Genomic DNA, 10,000 nt, shown 5'->3' with positions numbered 1-10,000 from the left:
CTGTGAACGTCACTCAGGAACCTTCCAGGGGTCTTTCTAACCTACTCATTGACTTGTATAGCAAGTATAAAACAAGCAAAATATACCTGAAACATAATATGCTCACTTTTGTTAACAGCTTGGCGTTTTGGGAAACTTAATGAGGTTAAAAGACGCTCAATACCTGATCATATGAACTGCAAGTCTATTGGCATGGAAATGAATCTGTTCAAACTATTGAGCATTTTCGAATCCTTTTTCAGGAGGTGTTTGGAACAAAGTCACTCTAAATCCGACTTATGAATTTTAATAAACCTTGAACTGTGAAAGGTTCCAATTGATGATACCTTTAAATCAGATTTTTACATTTCAGTGAGGCCTGGAATTTTGTTTCCAATTGAAATCTTCCATTTTCTGAAATGTCTTCCAGAAGGTTAATCACTGATATTGATCATGGTGCTATAAGAAAAGGTGTGAAACTCATAAGAATGAAACAGTGTCTGAGTAGTTGTGGCCGAGTGGTTAAGGCGATGGACTAGAAATCCATTGGGGTCTTCCCGCGTAGGTTCAAATCCTGCCTACTACGTTTAACTTCATGTAACATTTTGACGAATTATCTGAGTAGATCAATTTACACATTCCCAAGTCTATCCCCCACAGAAATAGTCTGTAATCTATGGATTGTATTTGTAGAACCTGCTTAACAGCATCTGTAGATCTTCTTTTGATTAATCAGCCGGGTGAGATGTCACTTGTGCATCACACCACCAATCAAACAAAGCTCAGAGGGTGCCATCAGGTATGTGGTGCAAATCCTCCTTTTTCCAGCGAACACAGACTACTGCCATGGCTGATGGACTGGGATATGAACTTTGATTTGCACCAACTCTACTTGAATTATCTTTCCGATGGAACCTTTTAGCACACCATGAAAAATCTTTAGTGACTTCTGGATGAGCAGAAGTTTTGCAATTTCTTTTCTTCTCACCCTTTTTCCAGCTGATAGATCCAGCACGCTAATTATTAGCCAGATTTCATCAACATTTTAAAACTGTCTTTGTTGTGATATCATGGAACTTTAAGCACACTTGTGGAATAAAAAGGGAGGAGATATTAATTTACCAATGTGTGTTAGATATACATTTGCGGAACAGCTTTAGAACCAGTTTTCATCATAATGCATGAATTCCCAGGTTCCACTGAGATTAGAACTCAGATCACTGGATTAAGAGTGAATTTCTCACATTTCCAATATTTACACATGCTCTTTTACTGTTTTCAAAAGAAAATCCAGCCAGCTTCGTTGGTCATGTGGTTCTATGGTGTATTGGTTAGCACTCTGGACTCTGAATCCAGTGATCTGAGTTCAAATCTCAGTGGAACCTGAGAAATTCTTTGTGAATAGCGGTTTTATCTTTTCTGCTCACACTCAATTTGCCAATGCACATGGTTTAACATAAAAAGGGAAAGTTAAAATCCACATGGCAAAAAGATCTATCTATCAAGAAAGTTTAACTCAAAAGTTAAACTTGACTTCATGAAGCAAAACTCATATCATCTATGTCACACCAAGCAATCGTACTCTATGACTTGTGCCAATGTTCGCATGACACTTTTTCCAGGTGGTTGAAACTGACCAGGATTTCAAGCCGAAACGGCCTCAGGAAACGACAGCGATTCTTTTCCTGAATCACCCTTTTTAGTGTTTTCCAGCATTTTTGTAAACATAGTTTGGTGATGTTTTTCTAAGTATTGTTTTGGGCATCAAATGAGTTTGTTTAAGTTTCTTTTTTGCTCGCAAAATGCTGTGAACGTCACTCAGGAACCTTCCAGGGGTCTTTCTAACCTACTCATTGACTTGTATAGCAAGTATAAAGCAAGCAAAATATACCTGAAAAATGATATGCTCACTTCTGTTAACCGCTTGGCGTTTTGGGAAACTTAATGAGGTTAAAAGACGCTCAATACCTGATCATATGAACAGCAAGTCTTTTTGCATGGAAATGAATCTGTTCAAACTATTGAGCATTTTCAAAGCCTTTTTCAGGAGGTGTTTGGAACAAAGTCACTCTAAATCCGCCTTATGAATTTTAATAAACCTTGAACTGTAAAAGGTTCCAATTGATGATACCTTTAAATCAGATTTTTACATTTCAGTGAGGCCTGGAATTTTGTTTCCAATTGAAATCTTCCATTTTCTGAAATGTCTTCCAGAAGGATAATCACTGATATTGATCACGGTGCTATAAGAAAAGGTGTGAAACTCATAAGAATGAAACAGTGTCTGAGTAGCTGTGGCCGAGTGGTTAAGGCGATGGACTAGAAATCCATTGGGGTCTTCCCGCATAGGTTCAAATCCTGCCAACTACGTTTAACTTCATGTAACATTTTGACGAATTATCTGAGTAGATCAATTTCCACATTCCCAAGTCTATCCCCCACAGAAATGGTCTGTAATCTATGGATTGTATTTGTAGAACCAGCTTATCAGCATCTGTAGATCTTCCTTTGATTAATCAGCCAGGTGAGATGTCACTTGTGCATCACACCACCAATCAAACAAAGCTCAGAGGGTGCCATCAGGTATGTGGTGCAAATCCTCCTTTTTTCCAGCGAACACAGACCACTGCCGTGGCTGATGGACTGGGATACGAACTTTGATTTGCACCAACTCTACTTGAATTATCTTTCCGATGGAACCTTTTAGCACACCATGAAAAATCTTTAGTGACTTCTGGATGAGCAGAAGTTTTGCAATTTCTTTTTTTCTCACCCTTTTTCCAGCTGATAGATCCAGCACGCTAATTATTAGCCAGATTTCATCAACATTTTAAAACTGTCTTTGTTGTGATATCATGGAACTTTAAGCACACTTGTGGAATAAAAAGGGAGGAGATATTAATTTACCAATGTGTGTTAGATATACATTTGCGGAACAGCCTTAGAACCAGTTTTCATCATAATGCATGAATTCCCAGGTTCCATTGAGATTAGAACTCAGATCACTGGATTAAGAGTGAATTTCTCACATTTCCACTATTTACACATGCTCTTTAACTGTTTTCAAAAGAAAATCCATCCAGCTTCATTGGTCATGTGGTTCTATGGTGTAATGGCTAGCACTCTGGACTCTCGAATCCAGTGATCTGAGTTCAAATCTCAGTGGAACCTGACAAATTCTTTGTGCATAGCGGTTTTATCTTTTCTGCTCACACTCAATTTGCACATGGTTTAACATAAAAAGAGAAAGTTAAAATCCACATGGCAAAAAGATCTATCTATGAATAAAGTTTAACTCAAAAGTTAAACTTGGCTTCATGAAGCAAAACTCATATCATCTATGTCACACCAAGCAATCGTACTCTATGACTTGTGCCAGTATTCGCATGACACTTTTTCCAGGTGGTTGAAACTGACCAGTATTTCAAGCCGAAACGGCCTCAAGAAACGACAGCGATTCTTTTCCTGAATCACCCTTTTTAGTGTTTTCCAGCATTTTTGTAAACATAGTTTGGTGATGTTTTTCTAAGTATTGTTTTGGGCATCAAATGAGTTTGCTTAAGTTTCTTTTTTGCTCACAAAATGCTGTGAACGTCACTCAGGAACCTTCCAGGGGTCTTTCTAACCTACTCATTGACTTGTATAGCAAGTATAAAACAAGCAAAATATACCTGAAACATAATATGCTCACTTCTGTTAACAGCTTGGCGTTTTGGGAAACTTAATGAGGTTAAAAGACGCTCAATACCTGATCATATGAACTGCAAGTCTATTGGCATGGAAATGAATCTGTTCAAACTATTGAGCATTTTCGAATCCTTTTTCAGGAGGTGTTTGGAACAAAGTCACTCTAAATCCGCCTTATGAATTTTAATAAACCTTGAACTGTGAAAGGTTCCAATTGATGATACCTTTAAATCAGATTTTTACATTTCAGTGAGGCCTGGAATTTTGTTTCCATTTGAAATCTTCCATTTTCTGAAATGTCTTCCAGAAGGATAATCACTGATATTGATCATGGTGCTATAAGAAAAGGTGTGAAACTCATAAGAATGAAACAGTGTCTGAGTAGTTGTGGCTGAGTGGTTAAGGCGATGGACTAGAAATCCATTGGGGTCTTCCCGCGTAGGTTCAAATCCTGCCAACTACGTTTAACTTCATGTAACATTTTGACGAATTATCTGAGTAGATCAATTTACACATTCCCAAGTCTATCCCCCACAGAAATAGTCTGTAATCTATGGATTGTATTTGTAGAACCTGCTTAACAGCATCTGTAGATCTTCTTTTGATTAATCAGCCGGGTGAGATGTCACTTGTGCATCACACCACCAATCAAACAAAGCTCAGAGGGTGCCATCAGGTATGTGGTGCAAATCCTCCTTTTTCCAGCGAACACAGACTACTGCCATGGCTGATGGACTGGGATATGAACTTTGATTTGCACCAACTCTACTTGAATTATCTTTCCGATGGAACCTTTTAGCACACCATGAAAAATCTTTAGTGACTTCTGGATGAGCAGAAGTTTTGCAATTTCTTTTCTTCTCACCCTTTTTCCAGCTGATAGATCCAGCACGCTAATTATTAGCCAGATTTCATCAACATTTTAAAACTGTCTTTGTTGTGATATCATGGAACTTTAAGCACACTTGTGGAATAAAAAGTGAGGAGATATTAATTTACCAATGTGTGTTAGATATACATTTGCGGAACAGCTTTAGAACCAGTTTTCATCATAATGCATGAATTCCCAGGTTCCACTGAGATTAGAACTCAGATCACTGGATTAAGAGTGAATTTTTCACATTTCCAATATTTACACATGCTCTTTTACTGTTTTCAAAAGAAAATCCAGCCAGCTTCGTTGGTCATGTGGTTCTATGGTGTATTGGTTAGCACTCTGGACTCTGAATCCAGTGATCTGAGTTCAAATCTCAGTGGAACCTGAGAAATTCTTTGTGCATAGCGGTTTTATCTTTTCTGCTCACACTCAATTTGCCAATGCACATGGTTTAACATAAAAAGGGAAAGTTAAAATCCACATGGCAAAAAGATCTATCTATCAATAAAGTTTAACTCAAAGGTTAAACTTGACTTCATGAAGCAAAACTCATATCATCTATGTCACACCAAGCAATTGTACTTTATGACTTGTGCCAATGTTCGCATGACACTTTTTCCAGGTGGTTGAAACTGACCAGGATTTCAAGCCGAAACGGCCTCAAGAAATGACAGCAATTCTTTTCCTGAATCACACTTTTTAGTGTTTTCCAGCATTTTTGTAAACATAGTTTGGTGATGTTTTTCTAAGTATTGTTTTGGGCATCAAATGAGTTTGTTTAAGTTTCTTTTTTGCTTGCAAAATGCTGTGAACGTCACTCAGGAACCTTCCAGGGGTCTTTCTAACCTACTCATTGACTTGTATAGCAAGTATAAAGCAAGCAAAATATACCTGAAAAATGATATGCTCACTTCTGTTAACCGCTTGGCGTTTTGGGAAACTTAATGAGGTTAAAAGACGCTCAATACCTGATCATATAAACAGCAAGTCTTTTTGCATGGAAATGAATCTGTTCAAACTATTGAGCATTTTCAAAGCCTTTTTCAGGAGGTGTTTGGAACAAAGTCACTCTAAATCCGCCTTATGAATTTTAATAAACCTTGAACTGTAAAAGGTTCCAATTGATGATACCTTTAAATCAGATTTTTACATTTCAGTGAGGCCTGGAATTTTGTTTCTAATTGAAATCTTCCATTTTCTGAAATGTCTTCCAGAAGGATAATCACTGATATTGATCATGGTGCTATAAGAAAAGGTGTGAAACTCATAAGAATGAAACAGCGTCTGAGTAGTTGTGGCCGAGTGGTTAAGGCGATGGACTAGAAATCCATTGGGGTCTTCCCGCGTAGGTTCAAATCCTGCCAACTACGTTTAACTTCATGTAACATTTTGACTAATTATCTGAGTAGATCAATTTTCACATTCCCAAGTCTATCCCCCACAGAAATGGTCTGTAATCTATGGATTGTATTTGTAGAACCAGCTTATCAGCATCTGTAGATCTTCCTTTGATTAGTCAGCCGGGTGAGATGTCACTTGTGCATCACACCACCAATCAAACAAAGCTCAGAGGGTGCCATCAGGTATGTGGTGCAAATCCTCCTTTTTTCCAGCGAACACAGACCACTGCCGTGGCTGATGGACTGGGATACGAACTTTGATTTGCACCAACTCTACTTGAATTATCTTTCCGATGGAACCTTTTAGCACACCATGAAAAATCTTTAGTGACTTCTGGATGAGCAGAAGTTTTGCAATTTCTTTTTTTCTCACCCTTTTTCCAGCTGATAGATCCAGCACGCTAATTATTAGCCAGATTTCATCAACATTTTAAAACTGTCCTTGTTGTGATATCATGGAACCTTAAGCACACTTGTGGAATAAAAAGGGAGGAGATATTAATTTAGCAATGTGTGTTAGATATACATTTGCGGAACAGCTTTAGAACCAGTTTTCATCATAATGCATGAATTCCCAGGTTCCACTGAGATTAGAACTCAGATCACTGGATTAAGAGTGAATTTCTCACATTTCCACTGTTTACACATGCTCTTTTACTGTTTTCAAAAGAAAATCCAGCCAGCTTAATTGGTCATGTGGTTCCATGGTGTAATGGTTAGCACTTTGGACTCTGAATCCAATGTTCTGAGTTCAAATCTCAGTGGAACCTGAGAAATTCTTTGTGCATAGCAGTTTTATCTTTTCTGCTCACACTCAATTTGCCAATGCACATGGTTTAACATAAAAAGAGAAAGTTAAAATCCACATGGCAAAATGATCTATCTATGAATAAAGTTTAACTCAAAAGTTAAATTTGGCTTCATGAAGCAAAACTCATATCATCTATGTCACACCAAGAAATCGTACTCTATGACTTGTGCCAGTATTCGCATGACACTTTTTCCAGGTGGTTGAAACTGACCAGTATTTCAAGCCGAAACGGCCTCAAGAAACGACAGCGATTCTTTTCCTGAATCACCCTTTTTAGTGTTTTCCAGCATTTTTGTAAACATAGTTTGGTGATGTTTTTCTAAGTATTGTTTTGGGCATCAAATGAGTTTGCTTAAGTTTCTTTTTTGCTCACAAAATGCTGTGAACGTCACTCAGGAACCTTCCAGGGGTCTTTCTAACCTACTCATTGACTTGTATAGCAAGTATAAAACAAGCAAAATATACCTGAAACATAATATGCTCACTTCTGTTAACAGCTTGGCGTTTTGGGAAACTTAATGAGGTTAAAAGACGCTCAATACCTGATCATATGAACCGCAAGTCTATTGGCATGGAAATGAATCTGTTCAAACTATTGAGCATTTTCGAATCCTTTTTCAGGAGGTGTTTGGAACAAAGTCACTCTAAATCCGCCTTATGAATTTTAATAAACCTTGAACTGTGAAAGGTTCCAATTGATGATACCTTTAAATCAGATTTTTACATTTCAGTGAGGCCTGGAATTTTGTTTCCAATTGAAATCTTCCATTTTCTGAAATGTCTTCCAGAAGGATAATCACTGATATTGATCATGGTGCTATAAGAAAAGGTGTGAAACTCATAAGAATGAAACAGTGTCTGAGTAGTTGTGGCCGAGTGGTTAAGGCGATGGACTAGAAATCCATTGGGGTCTTCCCGCGTAGGTTCAAATCCTGCCTACTACGTTTAACTTCATGTAACATTTTGACGAATTATCTGAGTAGATCAATTTACACATTCCCAAGTCTATCCCCCACAGAAATAGTCTGTAATCTATGGATTGTATTTGTAGAACCTGCTTAACAGCATCTGTAGATCTTCTTTTGATTAATCAGCCGGGTGAGATGTCACTTGTGCATCACACCACCAATCAAACAAAGCTCAGAGGGTGCCATCAGGTATGTGGTGCAAATCCTCCTTTTTCCAGCGAACACAGACTACTGCCATGGCTGATGGACTGGGATATGAACTTTGATTTGCACCAACTCTACTTGAATTATCTTTCCGATGGAACCTTTTAGCACACCATGAAAAATCTTTAGTGACTTCTGGATGAGCAGAAGTTTTGCAATTTCTTTTCTTCTCACCCTTTTTCCAGCTGATAGATCCAGCACGCTAATTATTAGCCAGATTTCATCAACATTTTAAAACTGTCTTTGTTGTGATATCATGGAACTTTAAGCACACTTGTGGAATAAAAAGGGAGGAGATATTAATTTACCAATGTGTGTTAGATATACATTTGCGGAACAGCTTTAGAACCAGTTTTCATCATAATGCATGAATTCCCAGGTTCCACTGAGATTAGAACTCAGATCACTGGATTAAGAGTGAATTTCTCACATTTCCAATATTTACACATGCTCTTTTACTGTTTTCAAAAGAAAATCCAGCCAGCTTCGTTGGTCATGTGGTTCTATGGTGTATTGGTTAGCACTCTGGACTCTGAATCCAGTGATCTGAGTTCAAATCTCAGTGGAACCTGAGAAATTCTTTGTGAATAGCGGTTTTATCTTTTCTGCTCACACTCAATTTGCCAATGCACATGGTTTAACATAAAAAGGGAAAGTTAAAATCCACATGGCAAAAAGATCTATCTATCAAGAAAGTTTAACTCAAAAGTTAAACTTGACTTCATGAAGCAAAACTCATATCATCTATGTCACACCAAGCAATCGTACTCTATGACTTGTGCCAATGTTCGCATGACACTTTTTCCAGGTGGTTGAAACTGACCAGGATTTCAAGCCGAAACGGCCTCAGGAAACGACAGCGATTCTTTTCCTGAATCACCCTTTTTAGTGTTTTCCAGCATTTTTGTAAACATAGTTTGGTGATGTTTTTCTAAGTATTGTTTTGGGCATCAAATGAGTTTGTTTAAGTTTCTTTTTTGCTCGCAAAATGCTGTGAACGTCACTCAGGAACCTTCCAGGGGTCTTTCTAACCTACTCATTGACTTGTATAGCAAGTATAAAGCAAGCAAAATATACCTGAAAAATGATATGCTCACTTCTGTTAACCGCTTGGCGTTTTGGGAAACTTAATGAGGTTAAAAGACGCTCAATACCTGATCATATGAACAGCAAGTCTTTTTACATGGAAATGAATCTGTTCAAACTATTGAGCATTTTCAAAGCCTTTTTCAGGAGGTGTTTGGAACAAAGTCACTCTAAATCCGCCTTATGAATTTTAATAAACCTTGAACTGTAAAAGGTTCCAATTGATGATACCTTTAAATCAGATTTTTACATTTCAGTGAGGCCTGGAATTTTGTTTCCAATTGAAATCTTCCATTTTCTGAAATGTCTTCCAGAAGGATAATCACTGATATTGATCACGGTGCTATAAGAAAAGGTGTGAAACTCATAAGAATGAAACAGTGTCTGAGTAGCTGTGGCCGAGTGGTTAAGGCGATGGACTAGAAATCCATTGGGGTCTTCCCGCATAGGTTCAAATCCTGCCAACTACGTTTAACTTCATGTAACATTTTGACGAATTATCTGAGTAGATCAATTTCCACATTCCCAAGTCTATCCCCCACAGAAATGGTCTGTAATCTATGGATTGTATTTGTAGAACCAGCTTATCAGCATCTGTAGATCTTCCTTTCATTAATCAGCCAGGTGAGATGTCACTTGTGCATCACACCACCAATCAAACAAAGCTCAGAGGGTGCCATCAGGTATGTGGTGCAAATCCTCCTTTTTTCCAGCGAACACAGACCACTGCCGTGGCTGATGGACTGGGATACGAACTTTGATTTGCACCAACTCTACTTGAATTATCTTTCCGATGGAACCTTTTAGCACACCATGAAAAATCTTTAGTGACTTCTGGATGAGCAGAAGTTTTGCAATTTCTTTTTTTCTCACCCTTTTTCCAGCTGATAGATCCAGCACGCTAATTATTAGCCAGATTTCATCAACATTTTAAAACTGTCTTTGTTGTGATATCATGGAACTTTAAGCACACTTGTGGAATAAAAAG

General features: G+C 37.9%; 10 non-coding genes across 10 annotated transcripts; all 10 read left to right on the top strand.

Moving 5' to 3' along the window:
- Positions 1 to 483: 483 nt before the first annotated feature.
- Positions 484 to 565, top strand: TRNAS-AGA (transfer RNA serine (anticodon AGA)). The gene has a single exon. It is a non-coding gene; the product is annotated as a tRNA-Ser (tRNA).
- A 727-nt stretch (positions 566 to 1,292) lies between these two features.
- Positions 1,293 to 1,364, top strand: TRNAQ-CUG (transfer RNA glutamine (anticodon CUG)). The gene has a single exon. It is a non-coding gene; the product is annotated as a tRNA-Gln (tRNA).
- Positions 1,365 to 2,267: 903 nt separating this feature from the next.
- Positions 2,268 to 2,349, top strand: TRNAS-AGA (transfer RNA serine (anticodon AGA)). The gene has a single exon. It is a non-coding gene; the product is annotated as a tRNA-Ser (tRNA).
- Positions 2,350 to 4,047: 1,698 nt separating this feature from the next.
- On the top strand, positions 4,048 to 4,129 carry TRNAS-AGA (transfer RNA serine (anticodon AGA)). Its single transcript has one exon. It is a non-coding gene; the product is annotated as a tRNA-Ser (tRNA).
- Positions 4,130 to 4,856: 727 nt separating this feature from the next.
- TRNAQ-CUG (transfer RNA glutamine (anticodon CUG)) lies at positions 4,857 to 4,928 on the top strand. The gene has a single exon. It is a non-coding gene; the product is annotated as a tRNA-Gln (tRNA).
- A 903-nt stretch (positions 4,929 to 5,831) lies between these two features.
- TRNAS-AGA (transfer RNA serine (anticodon AGA)) lies at positions 5,832 to 5,913 on the top strand. The gene has a single exon. It is a non-coding gene; the product is annotated as a tRNA-Ser (tRNA).
- Positions 5,914 to 6,641: 728 nt separating this feature from the next.
- On the top strand, positions 6,642 to 6,713 carry TRNAQ-CUG (transfer RNA glutamine (anticodon CUG)). Its single transcript has one exon. It is a non-coding gene; the product is annotated as a tRNA-Gln (tRNA).
- Positions 6,714 to 7,616: 903 nt separating this feature from the next.
- On the top strand, positions 7,617 to 7,698 carry TRNAS-AGA (transfer RNA serine (anticodon AGA)). Its single transcript has one exon. It is a non-coding gene; the product is annotated as a tRNA-Ser (tRNA).
- A 727-nt stretch (positions 7,699 to 8,425) lies between these two features.
- Positions 8,426 to 8,497, top strand: TRNAQ-CUG (transfer RNA glutamine (anticodon CUG)). Its single transcript has one exon. It is a non-coding gene; the product is annotated as a tRNA-Gln (tRNA).
- Positions 8,498 to 9,400: 903 nt separating this feature from the next.
- On the top strand, positions 9,401 to 9,482 carry TRNAS-AGA (transfer RNA serine (anticodon AGA)). Its single transcript has one exon. It is a non-coding gene; the product is annotated as a tRNA-Ser (tRNA).
- Positions 9,483 to 10,000: the final 518 nt, after the last annotated feature.

Source organism: Phyllobates terribilis, unplaced genomic scaffold (assembly GCF_046119375.1).
Source record: "Phyllobates terribilis strain yellow unplaced genomic scaffold, ASM4611937v1 Scaffold_13__5_contigs__length_258822181, whole genome shotgun sequence".
Classification (NCBI taxonomy): Eukaryota; Metazoa; Chordata; class Amphibia; order Anura; family Dendrobatidae; genus Phyllobates; species Phyllobates terribilis.
Note: the sequence above shows the minus strand (reverse complement) of the source record. Positions and strands in the feature narration are given on the sequence as shown.